Source organism: Lepisosteus oculatus, unplaced genomic scaffold, assembly GCF_040954835.1.
Source record: "Lepisosteus oculatus isolate fLepOcu1 unplaced genomic scaffold, fLepOcu1.hap2 HAP2_SCAFFOLD_39, whole genome shotgun sequence".
Classification (NCBI taxonomy): domain Eukaryota; kingdom Metazoa; phylum Chordata; class Actinopteri; order Semionotiformes; family Lepisosteidae; genus Lepisosteus; species Lepisosteus oculatus.
In genome coordinates, this window is record NW_027167923.1 from 313,972 (window position 1) to 333,386 (window position 19,415).

The following is a 19,415-nucleotide window of genomic DNA, read 5'->3' on the forward strand; positions in this document are numbered from 1 at the left end:
AACTGTAAATAGACAGGAGCTCTTCTTAGTTTTCATACAAGTTATGATGGCTGCAGCTCCTATCTGCGTCCGGGTGACCGGAGCCAAGGGATTATCTGCGGAACCCTTGATTTATCTCTCGGGCAAGGAGCTAGATACGCCCTTTTCATCTCGGTTTGATCACACCTGTGCATTAAAACGCAGTGCTCGGTACCATCGAGGTGTAAGAGGTTCAAGGATGAGCGGGAAACTTTGTTAATAAGGAGACGGGCACCGCCCAACGTGGGGCTCGAACCCACGACCCTGAGATTAAGAGTCTCATGCTCTACCGACTGAGCTAGCCGGGCGCCGGTGGAGCTGGTGGTTAACTTGTCCCTGTTGACGGCAATTTGACAAGGTATACTTCCTGGCTTTTCATCATGTGCTGACCGGATTCGAGAGTAGCACACCCTGTTCTTTGTTGATTACTGTACCTCCAGCAGCGCAAATGTCAGTAATCATTGAAATGTACGACCTACAATCTCCTCAGCATGCCCGCGTGGACTCCTCAGTGATCATCCTTCTACGTTCTGCTGTAGTTTTCATGCAAGTGAAAACCGTGCTCCAAATAACAGCGGCACAGTTGTATCCTGCGGTAAGCATTCTTCTAATTCCATCGTTTTGCTCCAGGTAAAAGGTAGCGCATCATAGTGTTGATATTCCAAGGTTTCAGAGTCCGTATTGGATGGCTTGGATGCAGACATCGCTCAGAGCTCCCAGTATGATTTTCCCGAGTTCAGTTTTGCAGTGTTTTAGTGCTTTACTACTTCCAGTGGGCCTTTGAATGCTCTGCTAAGTAGAGACGTGACATAATTACTAATGCGACCGAGTGTGCTGGCTGTTCCTGGTTCGTAATGATTAACGCGAGAAATCAATATAAACATAACTGCTTCGATTTCGAGGTTCAGTTGAAGCTTTCAAAGAAACTATCAAAGACCTCAGAACAACCGAAGACACATTTGGTCATCTCCGTATTGGTGAAGATTAAAGAGTCCCGCAAGTGTCAAGCTTGCACAAACACACACGAGAGAGAAACTCAGGACAGAATTTAAAGAAAGGGAGATGCAGACTATTTGAAGGCACTTTGCTAACCCAATGGCATGCTTATGAATCGTGCATAGGACACACGTAGCAGAGGATGGTTTCGATCCATCGACCTCTGGGTTATGGGCCCAGCACGCTTCCGCTGCGCCACTCTGCTGACGGCCTCTCTGCGTGTGGCGCACAACTGCTCTTTTTATTTCCTACATAAGTGATGAAAGAGTTGAAAGTTTCAACGACAAACGCAGACGTCACTTTGAGCGCTTGGTGTTGTAGCACAAATCATCACATGCTGCTCTACACTGGATTATAAAAGCCGACACATTTTCCAAACATTTTAATGCTGGAGTCACACTGTAGTATTAATAACAGTGCGATACTCGAGGAGCGTAGTGGGATCGCGGTGGCTCATCAGACCGCCCCGGGACAGGGGGCCCGCGTCAGGATGGCCGAGCGGTCTAAGGCGCTGCGTTCAGGTCGCAGTCTCCCCTGGAGGCGTGGGTTCGAATCCCACTCCTGACAAAAAGCTTGCTCAGTGCCGTCTCCAGTCGGGTGCAAATGGGTGAAGCAGCCTGACGCAGGGAACGTGCGCCGATAGGCGTAGGTGTATCCCCTGCCTCTTCCGATTTAGCTCGTGCTCCATAGGATGGAAGCGGATGCTCTGGCTTTTTGACTCGAATATAACCTGATCACAACAGAAGGCCGTGCAGCCCAGTGCTGGTTTAAGAATGCCTCGTGTCTTCAGGCCCCTATTCCTTCAGGTTACCCCTTTGGAATAGTCGTCCGAAAAAGACGGGAAAGGAAAAGCATGTAAGCTCCCACACACTGCGTTAGCATTAGCGGTTGGAATCTGATGGGAGAAAAGCAACCTGGCTCGCCGTCAAGCAATCCATCCCTGGTCTCCCACGTGACAGGCGGGGATACGCACCACTATACTAACGAGGAGCGCTTGCTTGGCGCTTGAAGACACTTCCTCTTGCGGCTACTACTGTTTCCGGTTTCGTCTTTTCTTTTCATTCCTCCCAGAGGAGCGCATGAAAACGTATCCATCTGCGCCATCCTCACCCCTCCAATGCTATGGTCCCTGCTCCTCCTGGTGCACTGCAAACACTCATTCAGCCGGTTCTTTCAGTTTGAATAATTAGGTCTTCAAAGGCTGGAAGTAGGGCGCAAAAGACATGCCAATGCCAAAAGCGTGGCTGTGTGCTTCCAGCTGTGAAATGTCACTGGTGGATGTTGAAGACATTACTTCCAAGGCAGCAGGTCCAAGCGATTTAGCGTTTGTACAAGAAGCAGGAAGAGAGAAACGGCACTCCGCCTTTTTCTGGGCAGGCCGAAGCGACAGGAGAAGGGCGCCGTAGTGGGCAGGATTCGAGCCGACGCGGGGAGACCCCAATGGCTTTCTAGCCCATCGCCTTAACCGCTCGGCCACGACTACAGGGAGCGCCGCCGCCGCCGGCTTGCGATCATTTAACACGGAGGGCGAGGCGGCGGCGGTAACCTTTTTCAATGTCGCTCTCCGCTTCCCCCCAAAAAAAAGCCAAATGACATGCTAGCACTCGGACACCCTTCAGAAGACTGAAGGGTGGCTTAAAGCTGGAAGGATTAGGTCTCCCCGTTCCGACGCGACAATCGAACTTCCTTAGGCAGAGAGAAAGCAACATCGAGGAGCGTCAACAAGACTTTAGAAGCTGCGCCACACGCCACTTTCAGTCGCAGACACAGCAGTTTTAAAGGCAGGAATCGCCTTTGCGAACGCCATGAGAAACAGAACGCAAGCTCAGGTCCTGCGGTTTAACAAACAGCCACGGCTTTCATGCGACTGGACATTTCTTTTCTGGAGCGAATTCACTTTCAACTTCAAGAAATTCACACAACTTGCGAAATACGAAATACAAATCTGGCTCATCGCTGCACAAGAAATACCGCCGGCTGGCAAGAAAATGACAACGGTGTTTTTCCTTAACGAAAAACTTCCCATGGAGAAAAACAACGGCTGTGCGTCTCTGTCGGCTTGATTCAGTTTAATGCAAGTATTCATTCTCCTCCTGGAAAATACAGCTTGCGAAAGATGAAATACAATTCTTGGCTTTTCTGGGTGAGTGCAGAAGAAATCCTGCCGGCTGGCAGAAGAATTCCAGCCTTTTTTACTCTTTAACCACAAACTTGCGAATGATACAAAGCAAGCGGGGTGCGTTTCTGTGCAGCTGTTAACTGAACAGCTGCTGCTTCAAGCCCACCCAGGGCTCATTCCGATTTCAACATCATGCCCCCTGAAGGTAGACTGGATTTCTTTGCGAAGCATTCACCTTTTGGACGTTTCAGGAAAGGTGCGTGTCGATGCCAGACTTGAAAAGCTTTCCATACAAAGAAACAACATAGTGCTTTTGATTGATGGGAAACGGCAAGAGCGGTTTGAGCAGCTCCGGCCTCTCAACCGCTTTACAATGTGATCGGCACCTCGGTAGCCAGTTTAGAAGGCTGAAAAGGATGCTGGAAGCACAGCGACGTTCTAAAACCAGCGCTTGAAAAGCATCTGCATACATAAAATGTCCATTTCCCCAAAGATGAATCTGCATCTTCAGAAGATTGTCAGCTATACGTTTTCGTTCTTTGTTTCCTTTTTTTACGACAAGCTTTCGAGAAATGAACTGTCTATTGTGATGAAGGCTGCATTAGAAATTGTGCATCTAGCTTAGTTCAATGAAATCGGGAGGTGCACCTGTCTCAAGCGGATGGCTCTTTGCAGGCACACTACGGAAACCTGCGGGCGCAAGTTGGGAGAAGTGACTCTTGCAGAGTGTTGAGCTTCGAGAAGAGGGCTCCGCTCAGGAAGATATTTCCACATGTTGAAGAGTCGCTTTTCGCCCTTTCTTTCCCACATTTTTCCAGTGCGGTTATTGATCGCGTTCAAAATGTTTTCCCAACGTACGTGTTACCTGCAAAATCACAGTGAAACTGTTATGCCCAAAAGATTCCTAATAGTTATTGTATTAGAATAGCTCTCCAATTTCTTAGCCTTCGTACACGCAATGTTTAAGGAAACGCTAGAGTAAATGAAACTGTAAATAGACAGGAGCTCTTCTTAGTTTTCATACAAGTTATGATGGCTGCAGCTCCTATCTGCGTCCGGGTGACCGGAGCCAAGGGATTATCTGCGGAACCCTTGATTTATCTCTCGGGCAAGGAGCTAGATACGCCCTTTTCATCTCGGTTTGATCACACCTGTGCATTAAAACGCAGTGCTCGGTACCATCGAGGTGTAAGAGGTTCAAGGATGAGCGGGAAACTTTGTTAATAAGGAGACGGGCACCGCCCAACGTGGGGCTCGAACCCACGACCCTGAGATTAAGAGTCTCATGCTCTACCGACTGAGCTAGCCGGGCGCCGGTGGAGCTGGTGGTTAACTTGTCCCTGTTGACGGCAATTTGACAAGGTATACTTCCTGGCTTTTCATCATGTGCTGACCGGATTCGAGAGTAGCACACCCTGTTCTTTGTTGATTACTGTACCTCCAGCAGCGCAAATGTCAGTAATCATTGAAATGTACGACCTACAATCTCCTCAGCATGCCCGCGTGGACTCCTCAGTGATCATCCTTCTACGTTCTGCTGTAGTTTTCATGCAAGTGAAAACCGTGCTCCAAATAACAGCGGCACAGTTGTATCCTGCGGTAAGCATTCTTCTAATTCCATCGTTTTGCTCCAGGTAAAAGGTAGCGCATCATAGTGTTGATATTCCAAGGTTTCAGAGTCCGTATTGGATGGCTTGGATGCAGACATCGCTCAGAGCTCCCAGTATGATTTTCCCGAGTTCAGTTTTGCAGTGTTTTAGTGCTTTACTACTTCCAGTGGGCCTTTGAATGCTCTGCTAAGTAGAGACGTGACATAATTACTAATGCGACCGAGTGTGCTGGCTGTTCCTGGTTCGTAATGATTAACGCGAGAAATCAATATAAACATAACTGCTTCGATTTCGAGGTTCAGTTGAAGCTTTCAAAGAAACTATCAAAGACCTCAGAACAACCGAAGACACATTTGGTCATCTCCGTATTGGTGAAGATTAAAGAGTCCCGCAAGTGTCAAGCTTGCACAAACACACACGAGAGAGAAACTCAGGACAGAATTTAAAGAAAGGGAGATGCAGACTATTTGAAGGCACTTTGCTAACCCAATGGCATGCTTATGAATCGTGCATAGGACACACGTAGCAGAGGATGGTTTCGATCCATCGACCTCTGGGTTATGGGCCCAGCACGCTTCCGCTGCGCCACTCTGCTGACGGCCTCTCTGCGTGTGGCGCACAACTGCTCTTTTTATTTCCTACATAAGTGATGAAAGAGTTGAAAGTTTCAACGACAAACGCAGACGTCACTTTGAGCGCTTGGTGTTGTAGCACAAATCATCACATGCTGCTCTACACTGGATTATAAAAGCCGACACATTTTCCAAACATTTTAATGCTGGAGTCACACTGTAGTATTAATAACAGTGCGATACTCGAGGAGCGTAGTGGGATCGCGGTGGCTCATCAGACCGCCCCGGGACAGGGGGCCCGCGTCAGGATGGCCGAGCGGTCTAAGGCGCTGCGTTCAGGTCGCAGTCTCCCCTGGAGGCGTGGGTTCGAATCCCACTCCTGACAAAAAGCTTGCTCAGTGCCGTCTCCAGTCGGGTGCAAATGGGTGAAGCAGCCTGACGCAGGGAACGTGCGCCGATAGGCGTAGGTGTATCCCCTGCCTCTTCCGATTTAGCTCGTGCTCCATAGGATGGAAGCGGATGCTCTGGCTTTTTGACTCGAATATAACCTGATCACAACAGAAGGCCGTGCAGCCCAGTGCTGGTTTAAGAATGCCTCGTGTCTTCAGGCCCCTATTCCTTCAGGTTACCCCTTTGGAATAGTCGTCCGAAAAAGACGGGAAAGGAAAAGCATGTAAGCTCCCACACACTGCGTTAGCATTAGCGGTTGGAATCTGATGGGAGAAAAGCAACCTGGCTCGCCGTCAAGCAATCCATCCCTGGTCTCCCACGTGACAGGCGGGGATACGCACCACTATACTAACGAGGAGCGCTTGCTTGGCGCTTGAAGACACTTCCTCTTGCGGCTACTACTGTTTCCGGTTTCGTCTTTTCTTTTCATTCCTCCCAGAGGAGCGCATGAAAACGTATCCATCTGCGCCATCCTCACCCCTCCAATGCTATGGTCCCTGCTCCTCCTGGTGCACTGCAAACACTCATTCAGCCGGTTCTTTCAGTTTGAATAATTAGGTCTTCAAAGGCTGGAAGTAGGGCGCAAAAGACATGCCAATGCCAAAAGCGTGGCTGTGTGCTTCCAGCTGTGAAATGTCACTGGTGGATGTTGAAGACATTACTTCCAAGGCAGCAGGTCCAAGCGATTTAGCGTTTGTACAAGAAGCAGGAAGAGAGAAACGGCACTCCGCCTTTTTCTGGGCAGGCCGAAGCGACAGGAGAAGGGCGCCGTAGTGGGCAGGATTCGAGCCGACGCGGGGAGACCCCAATGGCTTTCTAGCCCATCGCCTTAACCGCTCGGCCACGACTACAGGGAGCGCCGCCGCCGCCGGCTTGCGATCATTTAACACGGAGGGCGAGGCGGCGGCGGTAACCTTTTTCAATGTCGCTCTCCGCTTCCCCCCAAAAAAAAGCCAAATGACATGCTAGCACTCGGACACCCTTCAGAAGACTGAAGGGTGGCTTAAAGCTGGAAGGATTAGGTCTCCCCGTTCCGACGCGACAATCGAACTTCCTTAGGCAGAGAGAAAGCAACATCGAGGAGCGTCAACAAGACTTTAGAAGCTGCGCCACACGCCGCTTTCAGTCGCAGACACAGCAGTTTTAAAGGCAGGAATCGCCTTTGCGAACGCCATGAGAAACAGAACGCAAGCTCAGGTCCTGCGGTTTAACAAACAGCCACGGCTTTCATGCGACTGGACATTTCTTTTCTGGAGCGAATTCACTTTCAACTTCAAGAAATTCACACAACTTGCGAAATACGAAATACAAATCTGGCTCATCGCTGCACAAGAAATACCGCCGGCTGGCAAGAAAATGACAACGGTGTTTTTCCTTAACGAAAAACTTCCCATGGAGAAAAACAACGGCTGTGCGTCTCTGTCGGCTTGATTCAGTTTAATGCAAGTATTCATTCTCCTCCTGGAAAATACAGCTTGCGAAAGATGAAATACAATTCTTGGCTTTTCTGGGTGAGTGCAGAAGAAATCCTGCCGGCTGGCAGAAGAATTCCAGCCTTTTTTACTCTTTAACCACAAACTTGCGAATGATACAAAGCAAGCGGGGTGCGTTTCTGTGCAGCTGTTAACTGAACAGCTGCTGCTTCAAGCCCACCCAGGGCTCATTCCGATTTCAACATCATGCCCCCTGAAGGTAGACTGGATTTCTTTGCGAAGCATTCACCTTTTGGACGTTTCAGGAAAGGTGCGTGTCGATGCCAGACTTGAAAAGCTTTCCATACAAAGAAACAACATAGTGCTTTTGATTGATGGGAAACGGCAAGAGCGGTTTGAGCAGCTCCGGCCTCTCAACCGCTTTACAATGTGATCGGCACCTCGGTAGCCAGTTTAGAAGGCTGAAAAGGATGCTGGAAGCACAGCGACGTTCTAAAACCAGCGCTTGAAAAGCATCTGCATACATAAAATGTCCATTTCCCCAAAGATGAATCTGCATCTTCAGAAGATTGTCAGCTATACGTTTTCGTTCTTTGTTTCCTTTTTTTACGACAAGCTTTCGAGAAATGAACTGTCTATTGTGATGAAGGCTGCATTAGAAATTGTGCATCTAGCTTAGTTCAATGAAATCGGGAGGTGCACCTGTCTCAAGCGGATGGCTCTTTGCAGGCACACTACGGAAACCTGCGGGCGCAAGTTGGGAGAAGTGACTCTTGCAGAGTGTTGAGCTTCGAGAAGAGGGCTCCGCTCAGGAAGATATTTCCACATGTTGAAGAGTCGCTTTTCGCCCTTTCTTTCCCACATTTTTCCAGTGCGGTTATTGATCGCGTTCAAAATGTTTTCCCAACGTACGTGTTACCTGCAAAATCACAGTGAAACTGTTATGCCCAAAAGATTCCTAATAGTTATTGTATTAGAATAGCTCTCCAATTTCTTAGCCTTCGTACACGCAATGTTTAAGGAAACGCTAGAGTAAATGAAACTGTAAATAGACAGGAGCTCTTCTTAGTTTTCATACAAGTTATGATGGCTGCAGCTCCTATCTGCGTCCGGGTGACCGGAGCCAAGGGATTATCTGCGTAACCCTTGATTTATCTCTCGGGCAAGGAGCTAGATACGCCCTTTTCATCTCGGTTTGATCACACCTGTGCATTAAAACGCAGTGCTCGGTACCATCGAGGTGTAAGAGGTTCAAGGATGAGCGGGAAACTTTGTTAATAAGGAGACGGGCACCGCCCAACGTGGGGCTCGAACCCACGACCCTGAGATTAGCGGGCGCCGGTGGAGCTGGTGGTTAACTTGTCCCTGTTGACGGCAATTTGACAAGGTATACTTCCTGGCTTTTCATCATGTGCTGACCGGATTCGAGAGTAGCACACCCTGTTCTTTGTTGATTACTGTACCTCCAGCAGCGCAAATGTCAGTAATCATTGAAATGTACGACCTACAATCTCCTCAGCATGCCCGCGTGGACTCCTCAGTGATCATCCTTCTACGTTCTGCTGTAGTTTTCATGCAAGTGAAAACCGTGCTCCAAATAACAGCGGCACAGTTGTATCCTGCGGTAAGCATTCTTCTAATTCCATCGTTTTGCTCCAGGTAAAAGGTAGCGCATCATAGTGTTGATATTCCAAGGTTTCAGAGTCCGTATTGGATGGCTTGGATGCAGACATCGCTCAGAGCTCCCAGTATGATTTTCCCGAGTTCAGTTTTGCAGTGTTTTAGTGCTTTACTACTTCCAGTGGGCCTTTGAATGCTCTGCTAAGTAGAGACGTGACATAATTACTAATGCGACCGAGTGTGCTGGCTGTTCCTGGTTCGTAATGATTAACGCGAGAAATCAATATAAACATAACTGCTTCGATTTCGAGGTTCAGTTGAAGCTTTCAAAGAAACTATCAAAGACCTCAGAACAACCGAAGACACATTTGGTCATCTCCGTATTGGTGAAGATTAAAGAGTCCCGCAAGTGTCAAGCTTGCACAAACACACACGAGAGAGAAACTCAGGACAGAATTTAAAGAAAGGGAGATGCAGACTATTTGAAGGCACTTTGCTAACCCAATGGCATGCTTATGAATCGTGCATAGGACACACGTAGCAGAGGATGGTTTCGATCCATCGACCTCTGGGTTATGGGCCCAGCACGCTTCCGCTGCGCCACTCTGCTGACGGCCTCTCTGCGTGTGGCGCACAACTGCTCTTTTTATTTCCTACATAAGTGATGAAAGAGTTGAAAGTTTCAACGACAAACGCAGACGTCACTTTGAGCGCTTGGTGTTGTAGCACAAATCATCACATGCTGCTCTACACTGGATTATAAAAGCCGACACATTTTCCAAACATTTTAATGCTGGAGTCACACTGTAGTATTAATAACAGTGCGATACTCGAGGAGCGTAGTGGGATCGCGGTGGCTCATCAGACCGCCCCGGGACAGGGGGCCCGCGTCAGGATGGCCGAGCGGTCTAAGGCGCTGCGTTCAGGTCGCAGTCTCCCCTGGAGGCGTGGGTTCGAATCCCACTCCTGACAAAAAGCTTGCTCAGTGCCGTCTCCAGTCGGGTGCAAATGGGTGAAGCAGCCTGACGCAGGGAACGTGCGCCGATAGGCGTAGGTGTATCCCCTGCCTCTTCCGATTTAGCTCGTGCTCCATAGGATGGAAGCGGATGCTCTGGCTTTTTGACTCGAATATAACCTGATCACAACAGAAGGCCGTGCAGCCCAGTGCTGGTTTAAGAATGCCTCGTGTCTTCAGGCCCCTATTCCTTCAGGTTACCCCTTTGGAATAGTCGTCCGAAAAAGACGGGAAAGGAAAAGCATGTAAGCTCCCACACACTGCGTTAGCATTAGCGGTTGGAATCTGATGCGAGAAAAGCAACCTGGCTCGCCGTCAAGCAATCCATCCCTGGTCTCCCACGTGACAGGCGGGGATACGCACCACTATACTAACGAGGAGCGCTTGCTTGGCGCTTGAAGACACTTCCTCTTGCGGCTACTACTGTTTCCGGTTTCGTCTTTTCTTTTCATTCCTCCCAGAGGAGCGCATGAAAACGTTTCCATCTGCGCCATCCTCACCCCTCCAATGCTATGGTCCCTGCTCCTCCTGGTGCACTGCAAACACTCATTCAGCCGGTTCTTTCAGTTTGAATAATTAGGTCTTCAAAGGCTGGAAGCAGGGCGCAAAAGACATGCCAATGCCAAAAGCGTGGCTGTGTGCTTCCAGCTGTGAAATGTCACTGGTGGATGTTGAAGACATTACTTCCAAGGCAGCAGGTCCAAGCGATTTAGCGTTTGTACAAGAAGCAGGAAGAGAGAAACGGCACTCCGCCTTTTTCTGGGCAGGCCGAAGCGACAGGAGAAGGGCGCCGTAGTGGGCAGGATTCGAGCCGACGCGGGGAGACCCCAATGGCTTTCTAGCCCATCGCCTTAACCGCTCGGCCACGACTACAGGGAGCGCCGCCGCCGCCGGCTTGCGATCATTTAACACGGAGGGCGAGGCGGCGGCGGTAACCTTTTTCAATGTCGCTCTCCGCTTCCCCCCAAAAAAAAGCCAAATGACATGCTAGCACTCGGACACCCTTCAGAAGACTGAAGGGTGGCTTAAAGCTGGAAGGATTAGGTCTCCCCGTTCCGACGCGACAATCGAACTTCCTTAGGCAGAGAGAAAGCAACATCGAGGAGCGTCAACAAGACTTTAGAAGCTGCGCCACACGCCACTTTCAGTCGCAGACACAGCAGTTTTAAAGGCAGGAATCGCCTTTGCGAACGCCATGAGAAACAGAACGCAAGCTCAGGTCCTGCGGTTTAACAAACAGCCACGGCTTTCATGCGACTGGACATTTCTTTTCTGGAGCGAATTCACTTTCAACTTCAAGAAATTCACACAACTTGCGAAATACGAAATACAAATCTGGCTCATCGCTGCACAAGAAATACCGCCGGCTGGCAAGAAAATGACAACGGTGTTTTTCCTTAACGAAAAACTTCCCATGGAGAAAAACAACGGCTGTGCGTCTCTGTCGGCTTGATTCAGTTTAATGCAAGTATTCATTCTCCTCCTGGAAAATACAGCTTGCGAAAGATGAAATACAATTCTTGGCTTTTCTGGGTGAGTGCAGAAGAAATCCTGCCGGCTGGCAGAAGAATTCCAGCCTTTTTTACTCTTTAACCACAAACTTGCGAATGATACAAAGCAAGCGGGGTGCGTTTCTGTGCAGCTGTTAACTGAACAGCTGCTGCTTCAAGCCCACCCAGGGCTCATTCCGATTTCAACATCATGCCCCCTGAAGGTAGACTGGATTTCTTTGCGAAGCATTCACCTTTTGGACGTTTCAGGAAAGGTGCGTGTCGATGCCAGACTTGAAAAGCTTTCCATACAAAGAAACAACATAGTGCTTTTGATTGATGGGAAACGGCAAGAGCGGTTTGAGCAGCTCCGGCCTCTCAACCGCTTTACAATGTGATCGGCACCTCGGTAGCCAGTTTAGAAGGCTGAAAAGGATGCTGGAAGCACAGCGACGTTCTAAAACCAGCGCTTGAAAAGCATCTGCATACATAAAATGTCCATTTCCCCAAAGATGAATCTGCATCTTCAGAAGATTGTCAGCTATACGTTTTCGTTCTTTGTTTCCTTTTTTTACGACAAGCTTTCGAGAAATGAACTGTCTATTGTGATGAAGGCTGCATTAGAAATTGTGCATCTAGCTTAGTTCAATGAAATCGGGAGGTGCACCTGTCTCAAGCGGATGGCTCTTTGCAGGCACACTACGGAAACCTGCGGGCGCAAGTTGGGAGAAGTGACTCTTGCAGAGTGTTGAGCTTCGAGAAGAGGGCTCCGCTCAGGAAGATATTTCCACATGTTGAAGAGTCGCTTTTCGCCCTTTCTTTCCCACATTTTTCCAGTGCGGTTATTGATCGCGTTCAAAATGTTTTCCCAACGTACGTGTTACCTGCAAAATCACAGTGAAACTGTTATGCCCAAAAGATTCCTAATAGTTATTGTATTAGAATAGCTCTCCAATTTCTTAGCCTTCGTACACGCAATGTTTAAGGAAACGCTAGAGTAAATGAAACTGTAAATAGACAGGAGCTCTTCTTAGTTTTCATACAAGTTATGATGGCTGCAGCTCCTATCTGCGTCCGGGTGACCGGAGCCAAGGGATTATCTGCGGAACCCTTGATTTATCTCTCGGGCAAGGAGCTAGATACGCCCTTTTCATCTCGGTTTGATCACACCTGTGCATTAAAACGCAGTGCTCGGTACCATCGAGGTGTAAGAGGTTCAAGGATGAGCGGGAAACTTTGTTAATAAGGAGACGGGCACCGCCCAACGTGGGGCTCGAACCCACGACCCTGAGATTAAGAGTCTCATGCTCTACCGACTGAGCTAGCCGGGCGCCGGTGGAGCTGGTGGTTAACTTGTCCCTGTTGACGGCAATTTGACAAGGTATACTTCCTGGCTTTTCATCATGTGCTGACCGGATTCGAGAGTAGCACACCCTGTTCTTTGTTGATTACTGTACCTCCAGCAGCGCAAATGTCAGTAATCATTGAAATGTACGACCTACAATCTCCTCAGCATGCCCGCGTGGACTCCTCAGTGATCATCCTTCTACGTTCTGCTGTAGTTTTCATGCAAGTGAAAACCGTGCTCCAAATAACAGCGGCACAGTTGTATCCTGCGGTAAGCATTCTTCTAATTCCATCGTTTTGCTCCAGGTAAAAGGTAGCGCATCATAGTGTTGATATTCCAAGGTTTCAGAGTCCGTATTGGATGGCTTGGATGCAGACATCGCTCAGAGCTCCCAGTATGATTTTCCCGAGTTCAGTTTTGCAGTGTTTTAGTGCTTTACTACTTCCAGTGGGCCTTTGAATGCTCTGCTAAGTAGAGACGTGACATAATTACTAATGCGACCGAGTGTGCTGGCTGTTCCTGGTTCGTAATGATTAACGCGAGAAATCAATATAAACATAACTGCTTCGATTTCGAGGTTCAGTTGAAGCTTTCAAAGAAACTATCAAAGACCTCAGAACAACCGAAGACACATTTGGTCATCTCCGTATTGGTGAAGATTAAAGAGTCCCGCAAGTGTCAAGCTTGCACAAACACACACGAGAGAGAAACTCAGGACAGAATTTAAAGAAAGGGAGATGCAGACTATTTGAAGGCACTTTGCTAACCCAATGGCATGCTTATGAATCGTGCATAGGACACACGTAGCAGAGGATGGTTTCGATCCATCGACCTCTGGGTTATGGGCCCAGCACGCTTCCGCTGCGCCACTCTGCTGACGGCCTCTCTGCGTGTGGCGCACAACTGCTCTTTTTATTTCCTACATAAGTGATGAAAGAGTTGAAAGTTTCAACGACAAACGCAGACGTCACTTTGAGCGCTTGGTGTTGTAGCACAAATCATCACATGCTGCTCTACACTGGATTATAAAAGCCGACACATTTTCCAAACATTTTAATGCTGGAGTCACACTGTAGTATTAATAACAGTGCGATACTCGAGGAGCGTAGTGGGATCGCGGTGGCTCATCAGACCGCCCCGGGACAGGGGGCCCGCGTCAGGATGGCCGAGCGGTCTAAGGCGCTGCGTTCAGGTCGCAGTCTCCCCTGGAGGCGTGGGTTCGAATCCCACTCCTGACAAAAAGCTTGCTCAGTGCCGTCTCCAGTCGGGTGCAAATGGGTGAAGCAGCCTGACGCAGGGAACGTGCGCCGATAGGCGTAGGTGTATCCCCTGCCTCTTCCGATTTAGCTCGTGCTCCATAGGATGGAAGCGGATGCTCTGGCTTTTTGACTCGAATATAACCTGATCACAACAGAAGGCCGTGCAGCCCAGTGCTGGTTTAAGAATGCCTCGTGTCTTCAGGCCCCTATTCCTTCAGGTTACCCCTTTGGAATAGTCGTCCGAAAAAGACGGGAAAGGAAAAGCATGTAAGCTCCCACACACTGCGTTAGCATTAGCGGTTGGAATCTGATGCGAGAAAAGCAACCTGGCTCGCCGTCAAGCAATCCATCCCTGGTCTCCCACGTGACAGGCGGGGATACGCACCACTATACTAACGAGGAGCGCTTGCTTGGCGCTTGAAGACACTTCCTCTTGCGGCTACTACTGTTTCCGGTTTCGTCTTTTCTTTTCATTCCTCCCAGAGGAGCGCATGAAAACGTTTCCATCTGCGCCATCCTCACCCCTCCAATGCTATGGTCCCTGCTCCTCCTGGTGCACTGCAAACACTCATTCAGCCGGTTCTTTCAGTTTGAATAATTAGGTCTTCAAAGGCTGGAAGCAGGGCGCAAAAGACATGCCAATGCCAAAAGCGTGGCTGTGTGCTTCCAGCTGTGAAATGTCACTGGTGGATGTTGAAGACATTACTTCCAAGGCAGCAGGTCCAAGCGATTTAGCGTTTGTACAAGAAGCAGGAAGAGAGAAACGGCACTCCGCCTTTTTCTGGGCAGGCCGAAGCGACAGGAGAAGGGCGCCGTAGTGGGCAGGATTCGAGCCGACGCGGGGAGACCCCAATGGCTTTCTAGCCCATCGCCTTAACCGCTCGGCCACGACTACAGGGAGCGCCGCCGCCGCCGGCTTGCGATCATTTAACACGGAGGGCGAGGCGGCGGCGGTAACCTTTTTCAATGTCGCTCTCCGCTTCCCCCCAAAAAAAAGCCAAATGACATGCTAGCACTCGGACACCCTTCAGAAGACTGAAGGGTGGCTTAAAGCTGGAAGGATTAGGTCTCCCCGTTCCGACGCGACAATCGAACTTCCTTAGGCAGAGAGAAAGCAACATCGAGGAGCGTCAACAAGACTTTAGAAGCTGCGCCACACGCCACTTTCAGTCGCAGACACAGCAGTTTTAAAGGCAGGAATCGCCTTTGCGAACGCCATGAGAAACAGAACGCAAGCTCAGGTCCTGCGGTTTAACAAACAGCCACGGCTTTCATGCGACTGGACATTTCTTTTCTGGAGCGAATTCACTTTCAACTTCAAGAAATTCACACAACTTGCGAAATACGAAATACAAATCTGGCTCATCGCTGCACAAGAAATACCGCCGGCTGGCAAGAAAATGACAACGGTGTTTTTCCTTAACGAAAAACTTCCCATGGAGAAAAACAACGGCTGTGCGTCTCTGTCGGCTTGATTCAGTTTAATGCAAGTATTCATTCTCCTCCTGGAAAATACAGCTTGCGAAAGATGAAATACAATTCTTGGCTTTTCTGGGTGAGTGCAGAAGAAATCCTGCCGGCTGGCAGAAGAATTCCAGCCTTTTTTACTCTTTAACCACAAACTTGCGAATGATACAAAGCAAGCGGGGTGCGTTTCTGTGCAGCTGTTAACTGAACAGCTGCTGCTTCAAGCCCACCCAGGGCTCATTCCGATTTCAACATCATGCCCCCTGAAGGTAGACTGGATTTCTTTGCGAAGCATTCACCTTTTGGACGTTTCAGGAAAGGTGCGTGTCGATGCCAGACTTGAAAAGCTTTCCATACAAAGAAACAACATAGTGCTTTTGATTGATGGGAAACGGCAAGAGCGGTTTGAGCAGCTCCGGCCTCTCAACCGCTTTACAATGTGATCGGCACCTCGGTAGCCAGTTTAGAAGGCTGAAAAGGATGCTGGAAGCACAGCGACGTTCTAAAACCAGCGCTTGAAAAGCATCTGCATACATAAAATGTCCATTTCCCCAAAGATGAATCTGCATCTTCAGAAGATTGTCAGCTATACGTTTTCGTTCTTTGTTTCCTTTTTTTACGACAAGCTTTCGAGAAATGAACTGTCTATTGTGATGAAGGCTGCATTAGAAATTGTGCATCTAGCTTAGTTCAATGAAATCGGGAGGTGCACCTGTCTCAAGCGGATGGCTCTTTGCAGGCACACTACGGAAACCTGCGGGCGCAAGTTGGGAGAAGTGACTCTTGCAGAGTGTTGAGCTTCGAGAAGAGGGCTCCGCTCAGGAAGATATTTCCACATGTTGAAGAGTCGCTTTTCGCCCTTTCTTTCCCACATTTTTCCAGTGCGGTTATTGATCGCGTTCAAAATGTTTTCCCAACGTACGTGTTACCTGCAAAATCACAGTGAAACTGTTATGCCCAAAAGATTCCTAATAGTTATTGTATTAGAATAGCTCTCCAATTTCTTAGCCTTCGTACACGCAATGTTTAAGGAAACGCTAGAGTAAATGAAACTGTAAATAGACAGGAGCTCTTCTTAGTTTTCATACAAGTTATGATGGCTGCAGCTCCTATCTGCGTCCGGGTGACCGGAGCCAAGGGATTATCTGCGTAACCCTTGATTTATCTCTCGGGCAAGGAGCTAGATACGCCCTTTTCATCTCGGTTTGATCACACCTGTGCATTAAAACGCAGTGCTCGGTACCATCGAGGTGTAAGAGGTTCAAGGATGAGCGGGAAACTTTGTTAATAAGGAGACGGGCACCGCCCAACGTGGGGCTCGAACCCACGACCCTGAGATTAAGAGTCTCATGCTCTACCGACTGAGCTAGCCGGGCGCCGGTGGAGCTGGTGGTTAACTTGTCCCTGTTGACGGCAATTTGACAAGGTATACTTCCTGGCTTTTCATCATGTGCTGACCGGATTCGAGAGTAGCACACCCTGTTCTTTGTTGATTACTGTACCTCCAGCAGCGCAAATGTCAGTAATCATTGAAATGTACGACCTACAATCTCCTCAGCATGCCCGCGTGGACTCCTCAGTGATCATCCTTCTACGTTCTGCTGTAGTTTTCATGCAAGTGAAAACCGTGCTCCAAATAACAGCGGCACAGTTGTATCCTGCGGTAAGCATTCTTCTAATTCCATCGTTTTGCTCCAGGTAAAAGGTAGCGCATCATAGTGTTGATATTCCAAGGTTTCAGAGTCCGTATTGGATGGCTTGGATGCAGACATCGCTCAGAGCTCCCAGTATGATTTTCCCGAGTTCAGTTTTGCAGTGTTTTAGTGCTTTACTACTTCCAGTGGGCCTTTGAATGCTCTGCTAAGTAGAGACGTGACATAATTACTAATGCGACCGAGTGTGCTGGCTGTTCCTGGTTCGTAATGATTAACGCGAGAAATCAATATAAACATAACTGCTTCGATTTCGAGGTTCAGTTGAAGCTTTCAAAGAAACTATCAAAGACCTCAGAACAACCGAAGACACATTTGGTCATCTCCGTATTGGTGAAGATTAAAGAGTCCCGCAAGTGTCAAGCTTGCACAAACACACACGAGAGAGAAACTCAGGACAGAATTTAAAGAAAGGGAGATGCAGACTATTTGAAGGCACTTTGCTAACCCAATGGCATGCTTATGAATCGTGCATAGGACACACGTAGCAGAGGATGGTTTCGATCCATCGACCTCTGGGTTATGGGCCCAGCACGCTTCCGCTGCGCCACTCTGCTGACGGCCTCTCTGCGTGTGGCGCACAACTGCTCTTTTTATTTCCTACATAAGTGATGAAAGAGTTGAAAGTTTCAACGACAAACGCAGACGTCACTTTGAGCGCTTGGTGTTGTAGCACAAATCATCACATGCTGCTCTACACTGGATTATAAAAGCCGACACATTTTCCAAACATTTTAATGCTGGAGTCACACTGTAGTATTAATAACAGTGCGATACTCGAGGAGCGTAGTGGGATCGCGGTGGCTCATCAGACCGCCCCGGGACAGGGGGCCCGCGTCAGGATGGCCGAGCGGTCTAAGGCGCTGCGTTCAGGTCGCAGTCTCCCCTGGAGGCGTGGGTTCGAATCCCACTCCTGACAAAAAGCTTGCTCAGTGCCGTCTCCAGTCGGGTGCAAATGGGTGAAGCAGCCTGACGCAGGGAACGTGCGCCGATAGGCGTAGGTGTATCCCCTGCCTCTTCCGATTTAGCTCGTGCTCCATAGGATGGAAGCGGATGCTCTGGCTTTTTGACTCGAATATAACCTGATCACAACAGAAGGCCGTGCAGCCCAGTGCTGGTTTAAGAATGCCTCGTGTCTTCAGGCCCCTATTCCTTCAGGTTACCCCTTTGGAATAGTCGTCCGAAAAAGACGGGAAAGGAAAAGCATGTAAGCTCCCACACACTGCGTTAGCATTAGCGGTTGGAATCTGATGCGAGAAAAGCAACCTGGCTCGCCGTCAAGCAATCCATCCCTGGTCTCCCACGTGACAGGCGGGGATACGCACCACTATACTAACGAGGAGCGCTTGCTTGGCGCTTGAAGACACTTCCTCTTGCGGCTACTACTGTTTCCGGTTTCGTCTTTTCTTTTCATTCCTCCCAGAGGAGCGCATGAAAACGTTTCCATCTGCGCCATCCTCACCCCTCCAATGCTATGGTCCCTGCTCCTCCTGGTGCACTGCAAACACTCATTCAGCCGGTTCTTTCAGTTTGAATAATTAGGTCTTCAAAGGCTGGAAGCAGGGCGCAAAAGACATGCCAATGCCAAAAGCGTGGCTGTGTGCTTCCAGCTGTGAAATGTCACTGGTGGATGTTGAAGACATTACTTCCAAGGCAGCAGGTCCAAGCGATTTAGCGTTTGTACAAGAAGCAGGAAGAGAGAAACGGCACTCCGCCTTTTTCTGGGCAGGCCGAAGCGACAGGAGAAGGGCGCCGTAGTGGGCAGGATTCGAGCCGACGCGGGGAGACCCCAATGGCTTTCTAGCCCATCGCCTTAACCGCTCGGCCACGACTACAGGGAGCGCCGCCGCCGCCGGCTTGCGATCATTTAACACGGAGGGCGAGGCGGCGGCGGTAACCTTTTTCAATGTCGCTCTCCGCTTCCCCCCAAAAAAAAGCCAAATGACATGCTAGCACTCGGACACCCTTCAGAAGACTGAAGGGTGGCTTAAAGCTGGAAGGATTAGGTCTCCCCGTTCCGACGCGACAATCGAACTTCCTTAGGCAGAGAGAAAGCAACATCGAGGAGCGTCAACAAGACTTTAGAAGCTGCGCCACACGCCACTTTCAGTCGCAGACACAGCAGTTTTAAAGGCAGGAATCGCCTTTGCGAACGCCATGAGAAACAGAACGCAAGCTCAGGTCCTGCGGTTTAACAAACAGCCACGGCTTTCATGCGACTGGACATTTCTTTTCTGGAGCGAATTCACTTTCAACTTCAAGAAATTCACACAACTTGCGAAATACGAAATACAAATCTGGCTCAT

General features: G+C 49.1%; 4 non-coding genes across 4 annotated transcripts; all 4 read right to left on the reverse strand.

Annotated features, from left to right (window-relative positions):
* Positions 1 to 253: 253 nt before the first annotated feature.
* trnak-cuu (transfer RNA lysine (anticodon CUU)) lies at positions 254 to 326 on the reverse strand. Its single transcript has one exon. It is a non-coding gene; the product is annotated as a tRNA-Lys (tRNA).
* Positions 327 to 4,372: 4,046 nt separating this feature from the next.
* trnak-cuu (transfer RNA lysine (anticodon CUU)) lies at positions 4,373 to 4,445 on the reverse strand. The gene has a single exon. It is a non-coding gene; the product is annotated as a tRNA-Lys (tRNA).
* An 8,136-nt stretch (positions 4,446 to 12,581) lies between these two features.
* Positions 12,582 to 12,654, reverse strand: trnak-cuu (transfer RNA lysine (anticodon CUU)). Its single transcript has one exon. It is a non-coding gene; the product is annotated as a tRNA-Lys (tRNA).
* A 4,046-nt stretch (positions 12,655 to 16,700) lies between these two features.
* On the reverse strand, positions 16,701 to 16,773 carry trnak-cuu (transfer RNA lysine (anticodon CUU)). The gene has a single exon. It is a non-coding gene; the product is annotated as a tRNA-Lys (tRNA).
* Positions 16,774 to 19,415: the final 2,642 nt, after the last annotated feature.